The following is a 25,878-nucleotide window of genomic DNA, read 5'->3' as shown; positions in this document are numbered from 1 at the left end:
ATGCTGAGTAAGAGAACCTTGCTGTTCTCTGCTTACCGGATGCACCGGTCCCTCAGCACGCAGCACAGTACCTCCTTCCTGCAATTGCTTTCCTAGATGTACCCAGCCCGGTGTGAAATCTTCCTCCCTCCAACCGGGCACTGAAGACATTTCTCTTTCTTGGGTCGCCTGGGTGGCTCAGTGGGTTAAGCGTCTGCTTTCGGTTCAGGTCATGATTTCATGGTTTCTGAGTTCGAGCCCCCATGTAGGTCTCTCCCCTCTCAGTGCCAAGCCCTCTTCGGATCTTCTGTCCACTTCTCTCTCTCCTCCTCTTTCTCTCCCCTTCTCCCCCCTCACTTATGGGCTCTGTCTTTCTCAAAAATAAAGAAACATTTGGAAAAAAAAAAGACATGTATCATTCTCAGAGCTGTGAGAGATTTAGACTCTAACTCCTATAACCATGTGATTTGGATAAGTGATCATCTTTCTGAGCCTACAGTTCCCCAATAGTAATCCATTTGCCACACTACTCATGTGTTAATTTTATCATTAAGATGTTTTCTGATGGTCATAGTACTTCCTTACTGATCTCTGAGTTAGCATGAAGCTTAACTCAGACAATATATGTAAACATCTTTAGTAAACTCTAAAATGCTGTACAAATATAAGGTACCAGTGGAGGTGATATTCCAAATATTTAATGACCTGTAGGCATTGCTGTTGGCTAACCAGAACACTCTTCAACCACAGCCCTGGAACAGAGGTGGGTAGGCTAGATAAAAGACAGGTTTGGGGTTTCCTGAAGGAGAAGCTGTGGTAACATGGGCCTAGTGGAAAGGGGCTCAGCTATCAAAATATATTTTAGGGGTGCCTGGATGGTTCAGTAGGTTAAGGGTGGGAATCTTGATTTCAGCTTAGGTCATGATCACATGGTCGTGAGATGGGGCCCTCTATGGGGCTCTGTGCTAACAGCTCGGAGCCTGCTTGAGATTCTCTCTCTCTCCCTCTCTCTGCCTCTTCCTCACTCCTTCTCTCTCTCTCTCTCTCAAAATAAATAAACATTAAAAGACATCTAAATATTTTAACCAGTATTTTAACTTGCATATCAGTACAATAATTATTGCCTAAAAAAAAGCAATACTCTTACTAATTTGCTAAAAAGCAAGAGTTCAACATGAACCTTTGTGTGCATGTGTAGTGTATGTGTGGTTGTTATTCTTTTTTTAAGTATGCCCAATCCTCTCTTATATTCTACTGGTTTATAATGATATTACAGAATTCAGTTAAGCCTGAAAGGCATACTAATCAATCCTAATTTTTGAGGCCTCCTGTTTTTTAGTCTTAGAAATGTCCCAGATATAATCCAACATCAATTAGCATACAAAGAACGAGGAAAATCTCAACTAATAAGGGGAAAAAACAATCAACAGACACCAACTCTAGGGAGATATAGATGTAACGATGAGACAAAGACTTTTCTTAATGTTTATTTTTGAGAGAGAGAGAGCAGGAGAGGGGCAGAGAGAGAAGGAGACAGAGAATCTCAAGCAGGCTCCGCTCTGTTAGCACAGAGTCTGATGTGGAGCTCAGACTCATGAAGCGTGAGACTATGACCTGAGCCAAGATCAAGTGTGGGACGTTTAATGAGGGGCGCCTGGGTGGCTTAGTCGGTTAAGCATCCAACTTTGGCTCAGGTCATGATCTCATGGTTCATGGGTTCGAGCCCCACATCCGGCTCTGTGCTGACAGCTCAGAGCCTAGAGCCTGCTTTGGATCCTCTGTTTCCCTGTTTCCCTCTCTCTCTGCCCCTCCCCTGCTTGCATTCTGTCTCTGTCTCTAAGATAAATAAATAAAAAAAAAAAAAGTCAGATGCTTAATCTACCGATCCACCCAGGTGCTCCAAGGCTTTTAAACAGCTATTATAACAGTGCTCAAAGAAGCACAGATGAACATTCTTGAAACAAATGGTACAAAGAACATCTCAGCAAAGATATAAAGAAGAAATGAATGGAAAGATTTTTAATGAAAAATATAATAACTAAAATAAAAATTTATCAGATGACCTCAATAGAAGAATAGAGGTGACAGAGGAAAGAGTCTACAAACTTAAAGATAAATCAATAAAATGATTCAATCTTAACAACAGAGAGAAAAAAAGAAAAAAATGAACAGAACCTCAGGGATTCATGAAGGCATATCTAAAGTTCTAATATATATTTCATCAGATGATTCACATAATCAAAAAGAAATAAGGAAGGGGAAACAGAAGAACAAAAATCAGAAAACAAACAGTAAAATGGTAAATATACGTTCAAATATATAAAAAGTTAGAAAAAGTAGGCTTTAAAGCAAGAAAAATTAACAAGTATAAAGAGGGACATTATGTAATAATAAATGGGTCAAATTGTCAAGAAGACATAATAATCCTAAGTGTATATGCATCAAACCACTGAGCTTCAAGACACATGAAGCAAAAATACAAACAAATGTACAATTGTAACTGGAGATTTCACTACTCCTCTCTCATGTATTTATTTATTTATTTATTTATTTATTTATGTATGTATTTAAAAAAATTTTTTTAAACATTTATTCATTTTTGAGAGAGAGAGACAGAGCATGAGCAGGGGAGGAACAGAGAGAGAGGGAGACACAGAATCCACAGCAGGCTCCAGGCTCCGAGCCGTCAGCACAGGGCCGGATGCGGGGTTCGAACTCATGGACCGCGAGATCATGACCTGAGCCGAAGCTGGACGCTCAACCGACTGAGCCACCCTACTAGGGGCGACAGGCGCCCCTACTCCTCTCTCATTAATAAATGATACAGCTAGACAGAAAATCAGCAGGGATATAGAGGAGTTGAGTTACACTATCAAACAACTGGATCTAATAGACATTTATAAAGTATTCCACCTGATAACAGCAGAATACACGTTCTTTGTAAGTACTTCATCAAGACAGACCGCATCCTGGGTCATAAAACAAAATTCAACAAGTTTGGAAGAATTTAAATCATATAAAGTATGTTCTCTTTATAGAACCATAATGAAATTGAACTAGAAATCAACAACAGAAAGATAACCAGTAAATCTCCACACTCTTGGAAATTAACATACACCTAAGTATACCTACGGATTGAAGAGAAAGTCCCAAAAGATATTTTAAAGTATCTTTGACTGAACAAAAAGGAAAACACAGCACATAAAAATTTGTGGGATGAGGTTAAAGCAGTGCCTAAAGGGGAATGTATAATGTTTATAAATGCTTATAATGTTTATAAATTTAAAAAGCTTGTATTAGAAAAGAAAAAAGGTCTCAAATCAACAGAATGAACTTCCATCTTAAGAAAGTAAGAAGAGTGCAATAAACACAATGTAAGCAGAAGGAAGGAAATCATAAAGATGAGAAATCAATGACATTGAAAACAGAAAACAACAGAAAAATCAATGAAATCAAAGCCTGGGTCTATGAAGAGATGAATTCAATTAATAAGCTCTAGCCGTACTGACAATTTAAAAAAAAAGACACAAATTGATAATATCAGTAATGGAAGAGGGAATATTACTATAGCCCCACAGATAGTAAAAAGAAATATCATGAACGGCTCTACCTACATAAATTCGGTAACTTAGATGAAATGGACCATTTCCTTAAAAGCCACAAACTTCTGGGGTGCCTGGCTGGCTCAGTCAGTAGAGCATGTGACTCTTGATCTTGGGGTTGTGGGTTCAAGCTTCCTGTTGTTGTTAGGGATTACTTAAAAATAAAATATTTTTTAGGGTGCCTGGGTGGCTCAGTTGGTTGAGTCATGATCTCATGATTCGTGAGACAGAGCCCCATGTTGGGCTCTGTGCTGACAGTGTAGAGCCTGCTTGGGATTCTCTCTCTCCCTCTCTCTCTCTCTCTCAAAATAAATAAACATTAAAAAATGAAATTTTTTCATTTCAAAAAATTTTTAACATTAGGTTTTAATTTTTTTTTATTTTTGAGAGACAGAGAGAGACAGAGTATGAGCAAGTGAGGGGCAGAGAGAGAGGGAGACACAAGATCCAAAGCAGGCTCCAGGCTCTGAGTCTGACGCGGGGCTCAAACCCACAAACTGTGAGCTCATGACCTGAGCCGAAGTCAGATGCTTAACCGACTGAGCCACCCAGGCACCCCTAAAATCTTTTTTAAAAGAAAGGGTTGTGGGTCAAAGCTCCATGTTAGGTGTAGAGATTACTTAAAAATAAAATCTACTTTGGGGTGCCTGGGTGGCTCAGTCGGTTAAGCGTCCGACTTCAGCTCAGGTCACGATCTCACGTTCCGTGAGTTCGAGCCCCGCGTTGGGCTCTGGGCTGATGGCTCAGAGCCTGGAGCCTGCTTCCGGTTCTGTGTCTCCCTCTCTCTCTGCCCCTCCCCCATTCATGCTCTGTCTCTCTCTGTCTCAAAATAAATAAACGTTAAAAAAAAAAATTAAAAAAAAAATAAATAAAATCTGTTTTGTTTTTTTTTTTATAAAGCCACAGACTTCCAAAACTCACCTAAGAAGAAATGGGTAACATATATATTAAAGAAATTGAATCCATAAGTTAAAATCTTAAAACAAACAAATGGGGCACTTGGGTGGGTCAGTCAGTTAAGTGACCAACTCTATTTCGGCTCAGGTCATGATCTCAGGGTTTGTGGGATCTCAGGGTTTGTGGGATCAAGCCCCATGTTGGGCTCTGGGCTGAGAGTATGGAGTCTGCTTGGGATTCTCTCTCTTCCTCTCTCTCTGCCCCTCCCCTGCTCATACTCTGTCACTCTCTCTCTCAAAATAAATAAACTTTAAACAGACAAACAAAAAACTTCTTCAGGCCCAGATGTTTTCACTGGTGAATTCTATCCAACTTTGAAAGTACAAATAACACCAATTTTATGCAATCTTTTCCAGAAAATGGGAGAGTAGGGAACACTTCCTAACTTATTTTATGATGCTAGAATTGCCTTGATACCAAAACTAGACCAAGACAGTGCAAGAAAACTATAGACCAATATCCCTCATGAAAAGTACACAAAAATCCTCATGAAAATAGTAGATAATCAAATCCAGTAATATATACAAACAGTAATACTGCATGACCAGGTAGGGTTTATCCTGGGAATGCAAGGCTGGTTCCAAATTTAAAAATCAATCAATGTAATTCACTATATTAAAAAGAGAAAAATTGACAAAAGCATATCAAATAATGCAGAAAAAGTATTTGAAAACATCCAGCATCTATTCATGATAAAAACTCTCAGCAATCTAGAAATAAAAGGGAATTTTAACTTGATAAAGGAAATCTACAGAATATCTATAGCTAACATCGTGCCTAATGGTGAAAGACTAAATGCTTTCCTTTAAGATCTGGAACAAAGCAAGGACGTCCTCTCTCATTATTCCTATTTGATATAGTACTGAAAGTCCTAGTCAGTAAAATAAGACAGAGGAAGAAAATAAAATGAATGTTAATTAGAAAGAAAGGATATGTGCCTATATGCAAGTGACATGATGTCCTGTAGATAATCCCAAGGAATCTACAAAAATATGTCCTGATAAACAAATTAAGCACAACCACAGGATATGAAGTCAACTCACACACACACAAAAGGATATTTCTATGTATTACAATGAATAATCTGGAAACCAAAATTTTAAAAATATATATCATTTAAAAAATTAAAAAAAATTTTTAATGTTTATTTTTGTGTGTGTGAGAGAGAGAGACAGAGAACGAGCAGGGGAGGGACAGAGAAAGAGGGAGACACAGAATCCCAAGCAGGCTCCAGGCTCTGAGCTGCCAGCACAGAGCCTCATGTGGGGCTTGAACTCATGAACCATGAGATTATGACCTGAGCTGAAGTCGGACACTTAACCAATTGAGCCACCCAGGCACTCCTCATTTAAAATTTTTAAAAAAATATTTAGGTATAAATCTAACAAAACTTATACAGGATCTGTATGCTGACAATTATAAACACTGAGGAAAGAAACGAAAGGACATAATAAATGGAGACATACTGTGTTCATGGGTTAGAATACTTGATTTAGTTAAACATCATTTTCTCCAGGTAAACCTATAGATGTAATGTAATTCCAATAAATATTCCAATAGGATTTCTGCAGATACAGACAAGCTGATTCTAAAATTTGTTTGGAAAGGCAAAGGGGCCGGAATAGCCAAAACAAATTTTTTTATTGAAGTATAATTGACATGTAATATCATATTATTTTCAGGTGCATGTCATGGTGATTCGATATTTTTATACGTTATGAAATGATCCCCATGATAAATCTAATGACCAACTGTCAAAAAGTTATTACAATATATTTTTTAAATTTTTTAAATGTTTTATTTATTTTTGAGAGAGAGAGAGAGAGACAGCATGAGTGGGAGAGGGACAGGGAGAGAGGGAGACATAGAATCTGAAGCAGGCTCCAGGCTCTGAGCTGTCAGCACAGAGCCTGACGCGGGGCTCGAACTCATGAATTGTCATATCATGACCTGAGCTGAGGTTGAACACCCAACCAAGCTGAAGTCGAACCCCCAACCGAGCCATCCAGTTGCCCCAGTTATCACAATACTATTGACTATATTTCCTATGCTGTACACTAGCCAAAACAATTTTGAAAAAAATGATAAAGTGGGAAGAATCAGTGTACCTGATTTTAGGACTTACTGTAAAGCAACAGTAATTAAGACAATGTGGTGTCAGTGGAGGGATGAAGGCCTAGATCAATGGAACAGAATAGGATGTCCAGCAATTGACAAAATGTGGATTGTTGACAAAGGTACAAAAGCAATTCAATGGACAAGGGAGAGTCTTCAATATATGGTATTGGGACAACTGAACACCCATATGCAAAAGTATCCCACAAAAAAGCCCTAAGAAATCTTGACCTCAAGAGCTTGTCTGGCTCAGTTGGTAGAACATACGACTCTTGATCTCGGGGTTGCAAGTTTGAGCCACGTGTTGGGCATGGAGCCTACTTAAAATTTAAAAAAATCGACTTCAATCTCATACTTAATATAGAAATTAACTAAAAAATGGGGCACCTGAATGACTCAGTCAGTTAAGTGTCCGACTTCAGCTCAGGTCATGATCTTATGGTTTGTGGGTTCAAGCCCCGCCTTGGGCTCTGTGCTGACAGCTTGGAGCCTAGACCCTGTTTGGGATTGTGTGTCTCCTTCTCTCTCTCTGCCCCTCTCCACTTGTGCGTTCTCTCTCTCTCTCTCTCTCTCTCTCAAAAATAAATAAACATTAAAAATAAAAGAAATTAACTCAAAAATGGATCATAGATGTAAAAGTGAAAACTATAAAACTTTTAGAAGAAAATATAGTGGAAATGTTCTTGACTTGAAATTAGGGGCAGCTTTCTTAGATGTGACACCAAAACCCTAAAAGAAAAATTGTTAAATTGGACTTTATTAAAATGAAAAGCTTTTGCTTTGCTAAAGAAACTAGAAAAATGAAAAGGTATAGACAGGGGGAAAATATTTTCAAATCACATATCCAACAAAACTCTCAAAATTCAATGGTAGGAAAACAAAAAACCCAACTAAAAAAAAAAAAAAAGCTCGAGGAAACCATCTTGTTAGAGTTGAGATCTTATGATCCTTAAAGTAAGGTACCTACTGTGATAGGAAACAATGACAATGCCTTTTGTTTGATTTTTTCCAATGTCTTAAAATATGGTCCTTCCAGGGGGCGCCTGGGTGGCTCAGTCGTTAAGGGTCTGACTTCTGCCCAGATCATGATTCACGGTTAGTGGGGTTCGAGGCCTGCGTGGGGCTCTGTGCTGACAGCTCAGAGCCTGGAGCCTGCTTCAGGTTCTGTGTCTCCCTCTCTCTCTGCCCCTCCCCTGTTTGTGCTTTGTCTGCCCCTCTCTCAAAAATAAATAAACATTAAATTAAAAAAAAAAAAAGTGCTTCCATTCCAGGGCACCTGGGTGGCTCAGTCAGTTGAGCCACCGAGTTCTGCGCAAGTAATGATCTCACACAGCTCGTGAGTTTGAGCCCCGTGGCTGTCAGCGCAGAACCTGCTTTGGATCTTCTGTTCCCCTCTCTCTTTACCCCTTCCCAGCTTGCGCTCTCTCTCTCAGAAATAAATATAACTGAAAAAAAAAGTATAGTGCTTCCTGGATAATTTATATCACTATAAGTGGGAGCAAAACTAATTTTACAATTTAAGTCTGCTTAATAGTATGGGATAAGTATAAGCCAAGCATTTTATTTGCTTAAGATTATTCAAGTGATCAGCTCTTCCAGAAAGCTCTCCTTGAGCCTTACATCTGATTTTGGTTTTCCTCCCCGGTGCTTTGACAGGTTCCTGTGCATATATATCTTTATCACAGTGCCTTCCTTACCTTACAGTATCAACCTGTCTCTTAATGGTAGCTTTCACTTTAACCCTAAATCCTAGCACAGTAACTGACACAACATATAGTAACCACTTGGTGTGTTTGTTGAACAAGACTTGCAAAGAAGAAATAAAAATTATTAATAAAGTAATTAAATGACAACAAAAACAACAGATCTGATAACATTATGATGTTTTTGGAATGCCACTTGCCACTTAGTAAATACTCAACAAGTGTTAGTTCGTTCATTCAATAGATATTCGTTAGATATCTACTATGTGTGAAGCACTGTTACAGGGGATAAGATACTGCAAGTTACAAGCACCTTAAATTATAGCTGTTAGAGCGATGAACAGCACAGACCACAATGCCTGCTCTCATGGAACTTACATATTTTTGAGGGTTTTTTTGTTTGTTTTAGAGAGAGAGAGAGAGCATGAGTCAGGGAGAGGCAGAGAGAGAGAGACAGAGAGAGGGAGAATTTCAAGCAGGCTCTGTGTTGATCTAGCACAGAGCCCAACGCAGGGTTTGAACTCAGGAACTGTGTAATCATGACCTGAGCAAAAATCAAGAGTTGGACGCTTAACCAACTGAGCCACCCAGGCACCCCTGGAATTTACATTTTAATAGAGGAGACAGACAGTAAGTAAAATAAATAGGTAAAATATGTAGTTTGTTAGATGTTTAAAAAGGCAGGAGGCAAAAGCCTTAAACATGTAGCCACTTTACCAAAGTGAATTTGTATGAGGAAAATAAACACATGAAAACATGGTCAACATCATTAGCCATTAAGAAAAAGCTAATTAAAACATGATGAGATACTATTTAAAACTTTTTTTTTTTTTATTTTAGAGAGGGAATACGTGGTGAGTGGGGGAGAAGGACAGAGGGAGAGAGAGAGAAAGAGAGAGAGGGAGGGTCTCAAGCAGGCTCCATGCTCAGTGCAGAATCGAACATGGGGCTCGTGACCTGAGATCAACCCTGGGATCATGACCTGAGCCAAAATCAAGAGTGAGACACTCAACGAAACTGAGCCACCCAGGTGCCCCTAAACCATGATGAGATACTATCATATACCTATTAAGAATGGGAAAAAACAGTAACTACAGCTAAAACTCTCATTCATTGCTGGCGGGAATATATTTGGTACTTAGGAAAACAATTTACCTGTTTCTTATAAAGTTAAACACATAGTTACCATATGGTCCAATGATCCCTCTCCTAAATATTTACCTTAGACAAATGAATCTTATGTTTACCCAAAAACCTGCACAGCAATGTTTATATCAGCTTTATTCCAAACCATTGCCAAACACAGGAGACAACCCAAAGGTCCTTCAATGGGTGTATTAACTGTGTACATTCATACTCCTTAGCATTAAAATACTATATAGTGATATTTACTTTTGCTAGTATAATATGAATACTATTTAGCAATAAAAAGGAGCTATTATATGCAGCAGCATGAATGAGTCTCAAAGACATTATGTGGCATGAAAGAAGTCAGCCTCAAAAGATTATGTACTATGTGATTCCATTTATATGACATTTGGGAAAAAGGCAAAGTAAAGGAGTGATAGAGAACAGATCAGTGATTGCCAGGGGTTAGGGATTGGGGGGGGAGAATGTGACTCACGGAATAGCACGGGGCGGGGGGATTTTGGCGTGGATAACGGAACTGTCTGTACCCTGATCTCTCTCTTTCTCTCTGTCTGTCTGTCTGTCTGTCTCTCTCTCTCACACACACACACGTCAATTTTGCTATCTGTTTTTTTTTTAATGTTTTATTTTATTATTTTTGAGAGAGACAGAGACAGAATGCGAGTGGGTTAGGGGCAGAGAGAGGGGGAGACACAGAATCGGAAGCAGGCTGCAGGCTCTGAGCTGTCAGCACAGAACCCGATGCAGGGCTCGAACTCACAGAGCTGTGAGATCACGACCTGAGCCAAAGTCGGATGCTCAACCGACTGAGACACCCAGGCGCCCCAAGCTATCTGTTAATTTAAAAAAGAAAAGAAAGCCTACACCTAGGGGCCTCTTGGTGTTTTTTTAAAAATGTCTCACAAGCACGTATTATTACTTTTTTAAACTAATAACTTAAATACATTATAAGAACTCAAGTCAATTTCTAACTACAGGATCTCCCAAATAGAGATTTTGTTTGGACCGTATTTTATTTTGTAGACAAGAATGGACTTCGCTGCTCTAAGTATGATTTCAAGCGATTGTAAATGAGTGCTTCTAAAGGGATTTCCAGCAGTGAGTTCCCTTAAAAAGATTTAGTGTAAACAGTTTGGCAACTCCTCAAAGAGTTAAACATAGAATTCCCATACGACCCACCGATCCCACTTTAACGTGTGTACCCTAAAGAATTGAAAACAGGTATTCAAAGAAGTACACGCACCCTCATGTTCATAGCAGCACTGTTCACAATTGCCAAAAGGTGGAAACAACCTAAATGTCCACCAACTGATGAATGCATAAACAAAATGTTGTATATCCATGCAATGGGATTGTATCCAGCTATAAAAAAGGAATAGAGGACTGACATATACTACCATACGGATGAGGCTCAAAAACATTATGCTAAGTGAAAGAACCAGACAGATAAAGGTCACATAGTGTATGATTCCATTTACGTGAAAAATGCACAGTAGATAAATCTAGAGACAGAAGGCAGATTAGTGGTTGCCAGGGGCTGGGGGAGGGGAGACTAGGGACTGACTACTTACTGGTTACTGTGGGTCTCCTTGGGGTGATAAAAATGTTTTGGAACTAGACAGAGGTGATGATGATCCAATATAGTGAATGTATTAAATGCCATTGAATCGTACACTTCAAGATGATTGATTTTATATTCTGTGACTTTTGCCTCAAATTTGGAAAAAGATGAAGCGTGTCCCTGTAATCTTACTCGCATTTGTAGCAGAATCTTGGTTTTTCATGGAAATTATAATGGAGGAATTAAGTTTAGTCCATTTCTGAATAGTTAGGAACTCTGAATGGGATTCAAATTAATCCGTGATATGTACTTTTTTTGAAAGTGACCCAGATACTCTAAAATGTTCAGAGGAATTAAGTATTTGCAAGAGATACGAATCAACATAATGCACTCCCTTTGCCCTTTGTAGGAGTTTTTCGATGTTCCTCATATGTAAAAGGTATCTACGAATACTTAATTATACCAAAATCCTTTTTTGGATTATATTCTCTTCGGTTGCCCTAGTGGCTCTAGCAACTTGCGAGATGCTTTGCCTGTCAAAGGACCTTTTTGTTGTGATGCTGACCTAAGGGCGGAGGAAAAAAAGAGTAAAGGGAGTGAGGCTTCAGCTGCAAAATTTGAATTTTGGCCCCCAGTTCTTAAAAATTTTGAAATCTCAGGTTTGATGATGGTTAATGATGCTTCCTTTAACCACCCAAGCCTCTTTTCTCGAAAATTCTTAAATATCTTGTTTTTCTTTTGAGAGCTTGTAAAAACCTGTGCATAATGCATACCAAATGACCATCCTTTAAAAATTTAAATTCCTTCACTGAAGTTCATTGTTTGTGATATTTCCCTTTTGTTGACTCTTAACCCTGATCTTGTAGATTTCAGGTAAAAGTCCTGAGCTGGATATTCTTGGCCCTTTCCAGACTAGCTCTTATTTTTTCCCCAGTGTTCCTCGTGCCCTGGCAGGCCAACATTCACTGATTTTGTCAATGGGCTCCCAGAACCTCTGGTTTCCCGTAGGGTTCAACCAAAGGGAGGCACACGCAAGAGATCAGAGGGGAGGAGCAGAGGGAAGTCGGGTGTCTATTCACCTGCCTCCTTCTCTGCAGGTTATGGGTTGACTATGGCTGTTCTTCTACCAAAGGTCTTTGCTTCTATTGTGTGATCTTCTCCTACAGCTACAGCCACAGCCACAACTTCACTAACAGCTCTTTCTCTATGCCAGATAGTTCTCTTTTTTGCCCTTTCTGTCTTAAGGATGGTTAAAGGCTCCACACGCTTTTAGTCCTCTGGTACAATACCTTCCCTTGCTGGTTTCCCTTAACCCTGCACACAGGACTGGCTACATAATTTGTGAGGCCCAGCGCAAAAATGAAAATGTAGGACCCTTTGTTTAAAAATTACTAAGAATTTCAGGGGCTCCTGGATGGCTCAGTCAGTTGAGAGTCCGACTTCTGCTCAGGTCACGATCTTGCAGTTTGTTGAGTTCGAGCCCCTGTGTTTCCTGCCAGGACTCATGGGTTCTTGCTCTCCCTCTTAAAATTGTGGTTCCTATAGGGGTTCTGGAAAAGTAGCTGTTATCTATACTTACATTTAAATTGCCCCGTGGTGCAATGTAAAACTTTTTAATAGATTTGCATCCCCCTAGGAAATTCAGTTAATCTCTCTCTCCCTTCCTTGCCCTCAACAGCTAACAAAGCCACCCATCTGGGAAGCATCCTGGGCCGCCACAGCCCTTGAGCACCACCCATGTACTAACACCAGAGCTGAAATGTGTGACTCCTCAGCATGACTTCTGGGCAGGGGCGGGGATTTTTAGCAGTGGTTTCCAGAGTTAGTCCCTCTTTGTTTTTTGTATTGTATTCAGAATCTACTAAATATACTAGCTTTTTTTTTTTTTTTTTTTTTTTTTTTTCCTTCTCTTGGAACTAGGACTTAAACTGAGGACCTTCTCATAGCCTGGAACGTATTTTCTCTCTCTGGCCAGAAAGTTGCCTGAGATAGCAATCTCTTAGCATTACTACACAAACACCAGTTAGCCTCCTGTCTTGAGTAAGGTCTGCTCTGTCAACACCATCCTTAACAGACTTGGGGGTTGAAGTGACTTATGCTATCTTATTGGTTTTCAAATGGGAGCCCCATAAGCCCTTCTGTGCCATGATTTTTTGCTTTCACTGCTTGGGTTGTTACAGATTTAAGGAGGATAAAGAAATGAGCCTGAGTAACAGCCTACAACCGTATTGTTTCATTGCTTTAACTTGCCTTCACCACTGAGCCTCCATCAACAACTGCATTAGTTACAACCTTACATCCTTCACTCATCCCTAGAGCACACATGGTCCCTTGACTTGGTCATGTTGCCTCCAGAGACTTCACCCTGCAGCCTTGGATAGAGCAGGAAGCATAGTGGTATATGCTTCTCCCCTATTTATCCATACCTCCAGTTTTTCCAGCTTTTAAGAAGTTTTCCTCACCAGCTACCTTTAATATAAAGGAACATATTATCCAGAAGGGTTCCCTTCTTCAAAGAGTTACCACATATATTGTCTCATCTTTTCTCTGAAATGCAAATTTTCTCTCAAAGAAGACAAACTTTTATTTCAAAACGGGGTCGCATGTAAACATAATTCCAGCTGTTTGAAATCCGGAGCACGCACACATCCACACACACACACACACAAAAGACTCCTAGAACAATAAACAAATGTTCATGTTCGCTGGGCCTAAAACATTTTATTTGGTTATGAGTTGGATACATTTCCATTTCTATTGAGCTCTGATCTGTTCTTGAGATAGGCAACTAAGCAGGGTGGCCTCAGATATGATCCTTTTCCTGTTGAAGCCAATAGCATTCCCTAGACTTTCAGTCTGGACAGTGGAAGGGGCAGGAGAGGTCTTGCACCCAAACTGCAAAGGAGAGAACTTAGATCCACAGTTCCGCGCGGGGTAACAGAACTGGTTAAGTAGGGAGTTGAGGATTTTGCCTAGTGCATCTGATTCCTAATCCATTCAATTTTGAAGTGGCTCTGTGCAGATGTATATTTTAGGGGAAAATCTACCCCCAATTTAAATTTGCCTGTTCCTCTGTTACCCATTCCTCTGCCCATTTACCTTCCCGTACATTGTCTTCTGTATGGTTGAATGGGTCCTGAACAATTACTTGTTCACCTCGCCCTCTGCAGTGTTCATTCCATTCCCATCATCCTACCCCCCCTGCCAGCTTACCTCCCAAAGGCAGGTAAGACCGGTCCCGAATGTCTCACAGTACTAAAATTGCCATTTTGCATGTACTATACTCCAAGCCGGTACTGTATTTCCATAGCTTAGAACATTTTATAATTATTAACAATTCATAGTAATTGACTATGTCTGATAATCTTAAATTTTTAATGTTTTAGAAGACAATGATTTCACTTTTAAATTTATTTCAAATCGATTTGAAGTATTTCAAGCATTCAACAGAAATAGGGGAAACAGTATAATAAAGAGCTTCAACAATTATCCATATTTCACTAATTTTGTTTTATTTATCCCCTCTTTTTGGGGTGAGGGGGCTGGAGTATTTGAAAATAAGTCCTCAACTTACACTCACCCCAAATCCTTCATTATGCATCTCTAATAGATAAGAACTAAAGGAGAAACATAACCACATTGCCATTATCACATCTATAATATCTATTTCACATATGTATGATACCTACATATATCATATCACCTTGATAATCTCTTAACATTTATATCAAGTCCACATTTTAATTCCCCATCTCAACAATGTCTTTTTAACTACTGGTTTATTCACATCAGAGCCACACAAGATCTAAACACTGCATTTGGTTTACTAGGCATTTTAAAAGCCATTATCTACATGCATTTGATCTTCACATTAAACCGATGAAACACGTTTGTTTCTGGTTCACAGATGGGTGAACTGGGGCTCAGAGACGTTAAGAAACCTCCTCGAGGTCTCACTGCTGATAGAGCCAGACCCAAAATTTGAATTAAGGGCTGACAAAGTCCAAAAAAGAGTCCATTCCACTCCTTCCCTTTCAGGCTACTAGAACTTTCCCTGTGCTGCAGAGAGGCAAGAGGCCTAGTGGTTAGGAGAGAGGGTTTGGGCTAGGCTGGCCTGGCTGCGAATTGGAGCAGGTTATGTAACCTGAACCTCCATTTCTGTCTGCATTTGTAAAGTAAGGATAATGACGGTTTGGGGCTGATTAAATAGGCTTGTACATGTCTAGTACTTAGCACAGCACTTGGCACATAGAAAGCCCTCAGTAAACCTCGGTGATTATTATTAGTGTACAGGAGGAGAAAGAACCAGAGTGTTTGTTTTTTTGTTGGTAGCTCAGGAAACGTAGTTCATCACTATTAACACAAATTGTTTAGGATTGAAGTTGAAGTGGGGGGTTGGCGTAGGATGGGAGTGGGGTAGCCATTCTGCCTGGATTGGAGAAGGGAGCCCTGGACAGAAAGACTTCAATAGGCATCCAAAGGGTTCTCTGAAGGCCTCAGCTGGAAAACAGTTAAACATGTCTTCTGAAGGCTAACCCTGGCTACCTCCACAGAGGGAAAAACAGTGGGTGTCAGACAGGGTGGGAGGGAGACTTCTCAATGTTTATTTGAATTTGGAACCATGTGAATGCATTAAAAAACAATCTCTTATTATAGGGGTAAACACGGAGAATGGTAAGACTAGGATCTGATGAGAATAAGAATGCGCTCACATTTTTTTTGCAGCCCTAGGAGGCCTTAGGTCATACAAGGTGGGCTTTGCACCAGGATTAGGACTATTTCAGCCTGACTCTGATTTCAAAGATCCAAGGTGACATTTTGATTTTAGTTATCCTCCCTCAGATACTCACTCTAAGAGTCCAGGACCACAGTTTACAGATTTGGGGTTATCCACCCCGTGGATTGTCTTCAAGCATATGCATTGTTGTGGGTTGAGCCTATTGGCTAAATAACGTCTTTGCATGTGTCATCCGTGCATCTAGCAGTGTTTTCGAGTTCCTTGAGCCATAGATTATTTTTGATGGTTAAATAAATGAAGATTCTGGGAACCTGATTTTCTAGACTCCTTGGGAAGGGAAGAGGTACATAATCCCACCCATAATCAAGAACTTGTCTAGCCATTGTTCTAAGGCCTTTACATATATTAACTCATTTAAAACTCACAGCACTACACCGTAGACACCATTATCCCAATGCTATAGGCAAAGAAACGGAATCAAGTGAAGTTAAGTAACTTGTTCAAGGTCAGAGCCTGCTGGACTAACCATGAGGCAATACTACCTCTCTGTTGGTAGTGGCCAAAGCATGAAGGGGTCTTTGAAGGTGACTCAAGCATGGCTGGTTGTGTAGCAGCAATTCCTTGGGTCCCGAATTCCAAACCCTTCCTTTTCTGCATCTTCCGGTTTAGGAGCAGGAAAGGCCAGAGTGTGAATTTCTGACCCTGGGCAATTAATTTACTTACTCTCTCTTAGCTTCAGGTTTGTCTGTGGGGGCGGGGGCGGAGGTGGGATGGACAGGGGAGTTTTAGATGGAAAGACCTCTCCTTGCATTACATGCACGGGTGTGTGCTGGGGTTGGGGTGTCGAGGTGCGCTGCTTTTTCCAGGTCTCTTAAGGTTAACAGGTAATGTTTGGAGGTTCTGTCCCAGCTAACTCCGTCCAAGATGTCAGGCCCCCAGGCAGTGATGGCGCTCAAGCTTAGCTATTCTTCCTCCACTAGGAAAAGGGCTGTCACTGGGGCCAGCTCCGGCTGCAGCTGGGCTGGAGGGAGAGGGAGGGGTGTCCTAGGGAGCGTCTTTCTCCCTTGAGGGTGTTAGAGATGAGACTGTGTGCTCAACAAGGCTTCTTGGAGGTAGTGATAGTGCAGTGGAGTCCTAAAGGTCTAGCAGGAGTTAGTAATAAGCGATGGAGGGGTAAGGGTTAGAAATCGCCCCCCCTCCCCCGCCCCAGGCAGAACAAAGAAGCACCACCCGGCTTACAGTACAGAGGAGGGGCTGGGAGAGTGGAGAGGTCCGTAGAGGCGAAATCACGCAGGGGCTTCAGAGCTTGCCTTTATTCTAAGAGCAATTGGGAAGGTTTTGAAGGAGTGTAGATAGGAGTTTTAGAGACTCCTCTGGCCGCTAGAGAATGGGTGGGAGGGGAGAAGCAGGCTATCACAGAAAGCAGTCGGGTTGGTTGTAAGAGACCGAGGACCGAAGTAAGGGCGGGGGGCGGGGGGCGGGGGGCGGGGGTGGGTGGGTGGGGAGCAGCGACCGAGCATCTGAAGCCTTTCTCCGTCCCCGCGACACTGCGCTGTCCGTCAGCTTTCTTTGCTTCTATGGAAGGACCCCATAAAGGAGGGCTGGGCACCGGCCCAAAGCTTATCGAGTGAAATAGCCCAGAGCCCCCTCTTCTTGCGCGGGTTCTCTGGTCCAGGAGCCTCAGAACTGGTAGGGTTAGGCGGGAGAGCTTACCATTGCTGAAGAACCGTTACCCCTGAAAATACACACAAACCTCGGCCGCTTTTGGCAGCAGCCTCCTCCGCCCATGACCTCATGCTTTAAGCTCCCATATAGCCTTCCCCCGCCCTGTCCCCACCCAGCGCCCGAGTGGGGGTGGGGGGGTGGGGGACAGTGGTGAAGGTCCGGGTAGCGGGAGCACCTTACTTATGCTGCGCGAGATTTTAAGGGGAAGGGACGCAACAATTTCCCCACACTGAAAAAAAGCATGGTTTAACTTTCCCTTGAGCAAAAACTACTCTCTTGTGTTGTGGGCCCTTCAAGAGACAGATGTCTCAGACCCGACTCGAGGTGGTCTGTTTAGCCGGCCACCTTTGGTTCACGTTCCCTCGGACCGGGAGAGAAGCCTGGAAACGCTGGGGTCCCGCGCCGGACCGACGGGCGGCCGCGCCTTTGCGGGACCCGGGGGCCGTCCCGCTCTCGCCCCCCCTGGCGCCGCCGAGGTTTGAACCCTAGGCTCGCCTTTCAGCCCGCGCCCTGCCCCCTGCTCGCAGCTGCTCTCGGTTTGGGTGCAGCGGTTTCCCCCGCAGAGGAGGAGGAGGAGACAGCGCGAGGAGCGACTCCCGGCTCGGGTTTCCGCACCAATGCCGAGCAGCCCCGGGCGGCCCCCGGCGACCGTCCCTCCTCCCCGGCACCACGTTCCACAGTCATGGCGCGCGAGGAGGGGCGAGCGCGCGCAGCCGAGGCACCCGCGCCCCCTCCCCTCCCCTCTCGGCCCCGGCTCCTCTCCTAGGCAACCTCCCTCCCCGGCCTGCAGCGCCGCGGAGATGGAGACCCCTCCCCAGAGAGCTGCGTTTCCAGCGCCGTCTGCAGCACCCCCTCCCCGCCCCCATCGGGGCGGAGGGATGGAGCCGCGCGCTTCGCGAACCTCCAGCCCCTTCCCGGGAGCCCCAGCCCCTCTCCCAGCCCCGCCGAGCCTGGGTGTAGTGGGGGTCGGCACGGGCCCTCTCCCCGCACTCCACCTAAACCTTAGTATCTTTGCAACCCCTTAAAAAATTAAGTGAACCCTCCCCCCCCACCCCCCAACCCCCGTCGTTAAATTGCAAAGCGCGTTACAATAACCGGGACGGCTACGCAGGAAGCAATCCTGCACTGGTCCGGGTCTAAGGCGGCAGCTTCCCGGCCACGCCGCCTTCTCCCGGGCCTCGATTTTCCGGTCACGCCGGAGAGTCCGCCACACCCCGGGGCTGACAGGTCCCGCGCGGGGCCGCAACTCGGTCCGCGTCCCCCGCCCCATCCTCGCCCAGAGTCTCGCCAGCCTACAAAAGGTGCAACCTCACGCAAATGCAGAGCACACAAATAAGGTCGGCTGCGCATCGCCGGGGAGGTTGCGAACAATGCGCCAGGCTGCCCGCGCCCGCCGAAGCGCGGCGCCCGAAGGGACAAGGGGCGCGGGTGGGGGCCGCGGCGGAGGACCCGCCGGCCGCGGCGCTGGACACCTTACTTCCTGCTTCCCCGCCCGCGGCCAGACCCAGCTCTGCGGAGGGATATCTCTCCCCTCCTCTGTCCCTCGCTCCCTTCCCCCGCCCTCCCCCTTTTTGCTTCTGCTCCCCCCCCCCCACCCCGCCTTTCTCCTTTTGCAAGAAAATAATTTGACAGTCGATTTGCTGACAGGGGAGGAATTTGCATCCTGGATTAAAAAAAAAAAAAAAAAAGGCCGAGAGGAGCTTGGGAACGGTTGCTAGGGGTGGGTAATGGGTGAAAAAAGGGGGGCGCCGGGGAGCGGATAAGGAAGGTTAAGGGAGGGGGCGAGGGTGGGGAGCAATGCAAAAGGTAAGGCCAGGTTACCGCGGCTCGGCCCCGAGTGGGCTGCGGCCGGGGGAGGGGCGAGAGATACATATGTATTTCTGTCTCCCTAGCACACCCCCTTCCCTCTAAGCGATGGCTGAGAGGCGGTGCATGCAGATGGGGAGTAAGTTTCCTGAAGGGGAGGGTGGATGCACGCGCGCGGCCCCGCGCTGCAAATTTCCACCGGGGAGGGAGAGTGGCTGGATGCGGAGAGTTTGGAGTTGCTTGCCGCGGAGGGCTGGAAGGGGAGCAGGGCCGGGAAAGGGGGCTGGCGGGCGCTATATCTGGGAGTAAGTTTCCAGGATCAGGAGAGCCTGCACGCTTGCACGCTAGTAAGTTTCTGGTTGGGGAGGGCGCGTGGGGAGGAGGAGAGGGAGGGGTGCATGTATATAGAAGGGGGGAGGGGGGAGCAGATTTCCTGCGGGGAGGCTGAATGCATATGGAGAGTAGATTTCCTGAAGGGAGGGTGGAGGCGTAGACGGACCGAGTAAGTTTCTTGCTGGGGTGGTGGCGGAGGTGGTGGGTTGGTGCTTTGGGAACCCGGAGCTTCCTCCCCGGGGTGAGGGAGCATGCTGTTGGGGGTGGGGTGGGGGCGGCGCAGGGCCCTGTTCCCTGCTGGGGAAGGGGCTTGCATCTGGGGAGTATGTTTCCTGGCGGAGCGATATTTGTTTACAGGCTGAGGGCAGTACTGTAAGTGAGTAGCGCTTCGAGAAGGCGGCTCTGACATAAATTAATATTGAAATTACTCCATCAGCTCTGCTCGCCCCCCATCTCATCCCCCAAGCGGAGTCTGGTCTTGTCGGATTGCCCATGCACTTGTTGCAGAAACAGCCAAGGTAGGCAAGAAGCTTATTAAGTTTCATTTAAAAAAAATTAGTTGGGGGATGCTCCGTGAGAAGACGGGGGAGGGGAGGGAAAAGTCTCCCCCCCCCCCCCGCCCCACTTCTTTACTTTCAGTATGTTAGCAGGGCCTTTTTTCTGCTTCCCTTCTTCGCTCTTCCCTCTGCGGGCTGTCCAGCATCCCAGCCAAGGGGGAGGGCTGAGGTGGGCGTTATAATTGGCAGCCCCCGCTTAAAGGGTGGTGGTGGTGGGGCTCGCAGTTGGAGGTTGTGATGTTATAAAGCCTTCATTCTTCCAGCCAAGAAACCGCAGGACCCTAGGGATGTGCCTTTGGGGGTTTTTGACATGATGCATATGTGTATGTATATGCGCTTGTAGGCTCTTTGGGGGCTGGGTACTCCCCCAAGTTACAGTGGCCACCAGGACGAAAGAAATGTGTAAAGGGGTAGACTTGCCCCTTCACTCCCTAACTTCAGTTTGGGAGACTGGGAAGTTACTCCTGGTGGGCTGAAGAAATAGATATTGAAGAACAACACAAAACCACGTATTCACTGGCGGAGGCCAAGAGCACCTGGCGGGCAGCGTCCAGCATTGGGCTGGATGGAGCATGTGCGCCTGCCATCCTTAGGTTAAAGAAAATGACTTCTGGTTCCTCCGTGTGCCTTGGACTCGTCTGTTAGAGCCAGCTTGTGGAAACTCTTCCCCAGACTAGACACGGCTTTGGCAAGTGAAGTGTTGAAGCGGGTTTGCTAACAGCCTGGCCTGGGCTGTCTTGTGAAGTACATGGATGGAGGTGATGCTTAGGAATGATGGATCCAGGGATGGCCGAAGAGTTTTTTCAAAAATGCCTCCCAAAAGCCGGCTGGGTTCACTTTTTAGCAGGCCATGGAGGAGAGCTTTGAGAAAGGAGTTTTAAGTTGTCTCAGTTGGTACCGACCTTCTGCATCATTTACCGTTTCAAGAAAGCAATCTGGTGATGGAAAATGTGGTTTTTTGATGCCCACTGTAAGACTAACAGGCACTACTCTGCGCTTAACCAGTTAACCATCAGCCTTGGCTTCTCCTTGCTTCTCTTTTCCTGATTTTCAGCCTGCTGGTTTCTGCAGAGAAGTTGTAGGTTTTGGCTGTCAGGTACCTTGATTATGCTGGGAATTTTCACTTCGCCAGGGTAATTTTAGCACCAGGGATTCAAACCCAGGCATGTTTAATAGGGTCAGGGAGTAAATGCTAGGTGTGTGGTTGACTAAAGTTGGTTAAGCTTTGTGCAGTTCTGTAGACAGGCTCAGTTGTAGCAGGGGAAAAAGTGAGTTTAAAAAAAAAAAAATTCCTCTCCGTGTTACTGATGTCCTGGACAGTGCTTTTCTTCTTTCCTTCTCGTCATCCGATTTCCAGATTGAGAATTTGATTTTTGGCAGCTTGAGAGCTGAGTTCGTTGGGAATTAGGTATTATTGCCACTTACCAAATATTCCTAACTGGGCATTAGTTGAACAAATTTGCTATTAGTTTTCTCTGCTGAAAATCTTAGCCAGAATGGTGTATATGCTGGAAGGGTAAACAAAATCTTTATGTGTATTTATCCCAGGGTAGTAGAATTATTTACATGCCTACCCTTGAAGCCTAGAGCACTCATTCAGGTTTTTTTTTCCCCCTACATTTATGAGATTTATTTTATTGTCTTGCTTTGGCCATTAATCAAGTCTCAGTAGCTTTTTTTCCCCTCTTTTGCTGAGAATGTTCTCCTGGTAATAAAGGTTTGAAGGCCCATGAATCATAATTCATTCTTTTTAAAATATTGTGGTGATTGTCACGATTTGATTTATAGGAATTGATACTGGGAGTGACACGCCTCTTTGGGCCCCGCCCTTTTAGGCATGTCCATTTTCGCCAAAGGATTGTTTAGAAGCCAGCTTGACATCTCAAAAAAAAAAAAAAAAAAAACCACCCAACATTTCCCTTCTGCTTTATGGGCATTGAGAATATTAATTTTGCAGGTTCCATAGTGAACATGGGTCTTTTCACAGCTTGGTAAGCAGGCTTCCACATAGCAGGCATGTGTTAATATCACATAGCATTTATGTGAGCTTGCTGTGAAAACAGTTGTTCTATGAACTGTGTGGAAAGTACTCAGTTTTGCCTCCTTTAACTCGCTTGGGCCTGTGGTTTTTATTGAGGTAAGAGCTTTCATTGTAAAAGAGGGGGCTGCTGCTTATATAATAAAATGTGTGGCCACAGAAACAAAGCTTATTTAGAAGATTCTTTTTCTCCTCCTTTGATAGTTGGTCAGAATGACCAAAAGCATTGATTTTTTTTGGAAAGTATAAGGGTTCTCCTTCAAGTTGATTGATCAGAAAGTGTTAAAATTGTCTTGCATTCGGTAGTTGGCCCAGTTTACAATATTTGTAAAGTGACAAAGAACTTTTCAGGTGGGGGGGGGGATGTCACTATAAAGAAAAGTGGGGAGGGTATCAGTTTCTAGCCATTTCTGGGTTTCGGACTTTTTGTCTTAAAAATGCAGATTCTGTCCATGAGTTTCTTCCATCTCTGAAATTTCTGTGACTTGGATCTTGTGGAGAGAGGTCTCAAGAGGTCTCGACAGGCTCTTCCTGGGCCAACGGCCAAATTGCTTCACGGACTAGGACGAGTTGATTAACTTCTGTTTTTGTCTTCTCATGGAGAGAGTGGATTTGTACCTTGGCATTCCAAAAAGGACTCTTGAGTAGCCTGGTAATTTTGACCACCAAACACAAGGAAATACTTTCACGAAAAAGTCTGCCACTGTCTTCAGAAAAAAAAAAAGTGCACGGTTGTTTCCCAATTATATGTGCTAATAGAGCCTGGGGCACATAATCCCAGGCACCCAAAATAATTTCAGTTAATCTTGGAAGTTTCCCCTCCAGCCAGCTGGTTTACCTGTCTAATTATGCTTGGTCAAGTCCAAGGTTAATTGAACTGTTATTCCCAGGCCACAGGAGGAGGTAGGCTTGGGGAAGAGTGGGACACCAGGAAGCTGAGTGTGGCTTTATCCACTTTCTGTGGAGAATTCACATGTGGGTAATTGGGATTTGGTCATATGTTTGTGATAGAGTTCATGATGATGATATTGTAATACTGTCATTCCTAGGATATTCTGTATTTCACCATGGGCATTTTTTTGGGGGGGGGGGGAAGCTCTTGATGTTTTTATTGACTTTGAACATTGACATGAAAAGTGAGGATCCAGACACGTGGCTCAGACCCCAGGCAGTACAAATGGATGCTGGTTGTTCTCTAAAAGCCGTTGAATTCAGCTCATTTTATTTATGACCTCATAAAACTGTGTGATTTAGGGAGAAGGGAGGATTAGAATCAGCTGGGATCTTGTGGATTAATAATATTTCTGAATTTGCATGTTGGAGGGGAACCAGAGAAATAAAGGGGAAAGTAAAACATAGTTGATTTTTTTTGTGGGGAGAGGGCGACAAGAGTAGCTGACAAGAGTGGTTATTGGCATAAGCTTGTCAATGAAGATGCTGTGGCATTTTAAGGAATAGTACGGTCCTGGTAACAGAAGTGTGATCCCCGTGGCTCTCTTAATAAATCTTTTCATCTGGGTTAAAGAAAATGCATAACAAAAAGACCTTGTGATTTTTTTTTTTTAAAAGAATTTCTAAGTACTTATGGTATCTGCTTGTAAGGTCGTCTGGTTAATCTGGGTTTGCTGAGGAAAAGGATGCTTTTTGTTTTTTCCTCCTCGAAGACAACAAGCTGGGGATGGGTGGGTATGGCCAGCTATTGGGCTCTTGGTGCAGCGACACTAAAAAAAATTTTTTTTTTGATGGAGAGGAAGGGGAAAAAGAACCTGTGGGCCTAAATGGCAGTGATAACTCTGGGCTTCTAGAAGATAACAATTACGTATTTTCATGCCGTAACCGGATCTAGTTTAGTACATTCAGCAGCTACTTACTGAGCACGTCCTATGTGCTAGGCACTGGCTTAAGGTTCTGAGAATAGGTTGATAATTAAAACAGACGTCATCAACTCCCTCTTCCCTTCCCCCACCCCACCCCTAGCTTACAGCCCAGAGGGGGTGGCAGACGTGTACAGAAATATATATTGCAAAATGTGATAAGTGCTTTGATGAAATCCCAGGGAACAGTGACCTGGACTTACTCAGCTAAAGTAGCCTAGAACAGGCACTCTTAGGTTTGTCAGAGAGCACCAGGCGGTGGGGAGCCTATGTGGAAGGATTTTGGTTTTGGAGGGGGGAGGGGAACTAAAAAGAGGCACAGGCAGACAAGGGGGATGGAGAGAAGGCAGCGTGAGGCGAATGTGCGGGACTCTGGAGGCCTTGAGAAGGTTGGGTTTCATTTGAAGTGTAGTGGGAAACCACTGAAAGTTTCCAGTGGGAAGTGACACCCTCAAGTCTTGATAAAGGGGCTTGCGGTGGTGGAGGGGGCAGGTGTGGGGTCGGAGAGCCGGCCAGGTGAGGAGGAGGAGGAGGTGACAGGGAGTGGAGGGAGCAGGTGGGTGGAGATGCACTTTGTAGGTAGAATGGGCAGGATGGGCAGGGTTGCTGGTGGGTTTGATGGTGGCTGGGGAGGAGGAATCCAGGATGGCTCTGGGGGGTTCTGGCTTGAGCGTTTGGGTAGATGGGTGGTGCTGTTTGCCCAGATGGGGAAGATTGGGAGCGGGAGGGGAATGGAATCAAGCTGTTTCCGTTTGGGCCCTGCTAGGTTTGAAATGCCTGTTAAACTCAAGGTGGAGATGACGGGCTGGCAGTCTGACAGTGGTGTCCAGCACCAAAGGAGTGGCCAGGCGAGAGATAAAAATGTGGAAGCCATCAGCCAGGGGGTGGTATTTAAATCCAGGGGACTGGGTGAGATGTCCTAAGAAACCTAGAGAGAGAAGGAAAGGCTGTGTGTGTGTGTGTGTGTGTGTGTGTGTGTGTGTGTGTTGGTGAAGGGGTGGTGGTTGAATGTTTCATGAGGTTAATAAGGCCAGAAAAGTCACCCCTGGATTTGGCAAAATGGAAGCCACCGGGGACTTTTCAAAGAACAGCCTCAGTGGAATGCAGGGAATGGGGGGTGGGGAGCAAGATTGGAGGGGGTGGGCAGGGCACTAGAAGGTAAGGAACTGGTCAGCACGTGTAGACAATTTTTTGGCAAAGGTTGATGGTGAAAGGGGGGCAGAGAAATGGAGTGGGGGCTGGAAGGACGTGTGCATAACGGGAAGCGGTTTTTCGGGTGCCGGTGTTACAAATTTTGAGCAAATGGGAGAGATCCTGGAGAGGGGGGTGATTGATGAGAGCAATGGGTGAGGTCAGGACAGCTGACGAGAGCCCTTGAGAAGGTTTCAGGAAGATTTGGCCTTTCCCTGGGGGGAGGAGGATGGGGGGAGGGCCTTCCATCCTGACCAGAGGGATAAGACAGGTGCAGGTGAGCAGGAGGTGAGGGAGCTGTACTCTGTCATGGGGTGCTCTGGGCTGAGGCTGCACCCTCCTTGGGAAGGGGTCTGGACTCAGGACTTGACACCAGCCAGAGACTTTGAAGGGTTAAGACTGCATCAGAAAATTGTACTGCATATTTCTCAACATTTGACTGCATTACTGAGCAGTACAGAGGCAAGCGCGGATTCTTTCGCTTGGGGAAGAGTCTTCAGTGAAAGTAATTTGGGCCTCACGTAAGATTTATTTGAAAACTATCATTGGA

The 25,878-nt window shown here is 44.4% G+C and overlaps 1 protein-coding gene across 13 annotated transcripts in view; it reads left to right on the top strand.

Annotated features, from left to right (window-relative positions):
- Positions 1-25,878, top strand: part of TRERF1 (transcriptional regulating factor 1) — a 227,860-nt gene that overhangs the window by 134 nt on the left and 201,848 nt on the right. For 8 of the 13 annotated variants that reach the window (XM_060614379.3, XM_060614385.3, XM_060614384.3 and 5 more), the window contains exons 1-2: positions 19,482-19,682; positions 20,105-20,186. The exons of 1 other annotated variant lie outside the window; for it this stretch is intronic. The gene's annotated coding sequence lies outside the window, so the exon portion shown is untranslated. 4 more of the 13 variants (XM_060614374.3, XM_060614372.3, XM_060614371.3 and 1 more) reach the window with 4 other exon arrangements.

This window comes from Panthera onca, chromosome B2 (assembly GCF_046562875.1).
Source record: "Panthera onca isolate mPanOnc1 chromosome B2, mPanOnc1 haplotype 2, whole genome shotgun sequence".
Taxonomy (NCBI): domain Eukaryota; kingdom Metazoa; phylum Chordata; class Mammalia; order Carnivora; family Felidae; genus Panthera; species Panthera onca.
The sequence above is the reverse complement of the archived record's forward strand: the minus strand, read 5'-3'. Positions and strand labels throughout refer to the sequence as shown.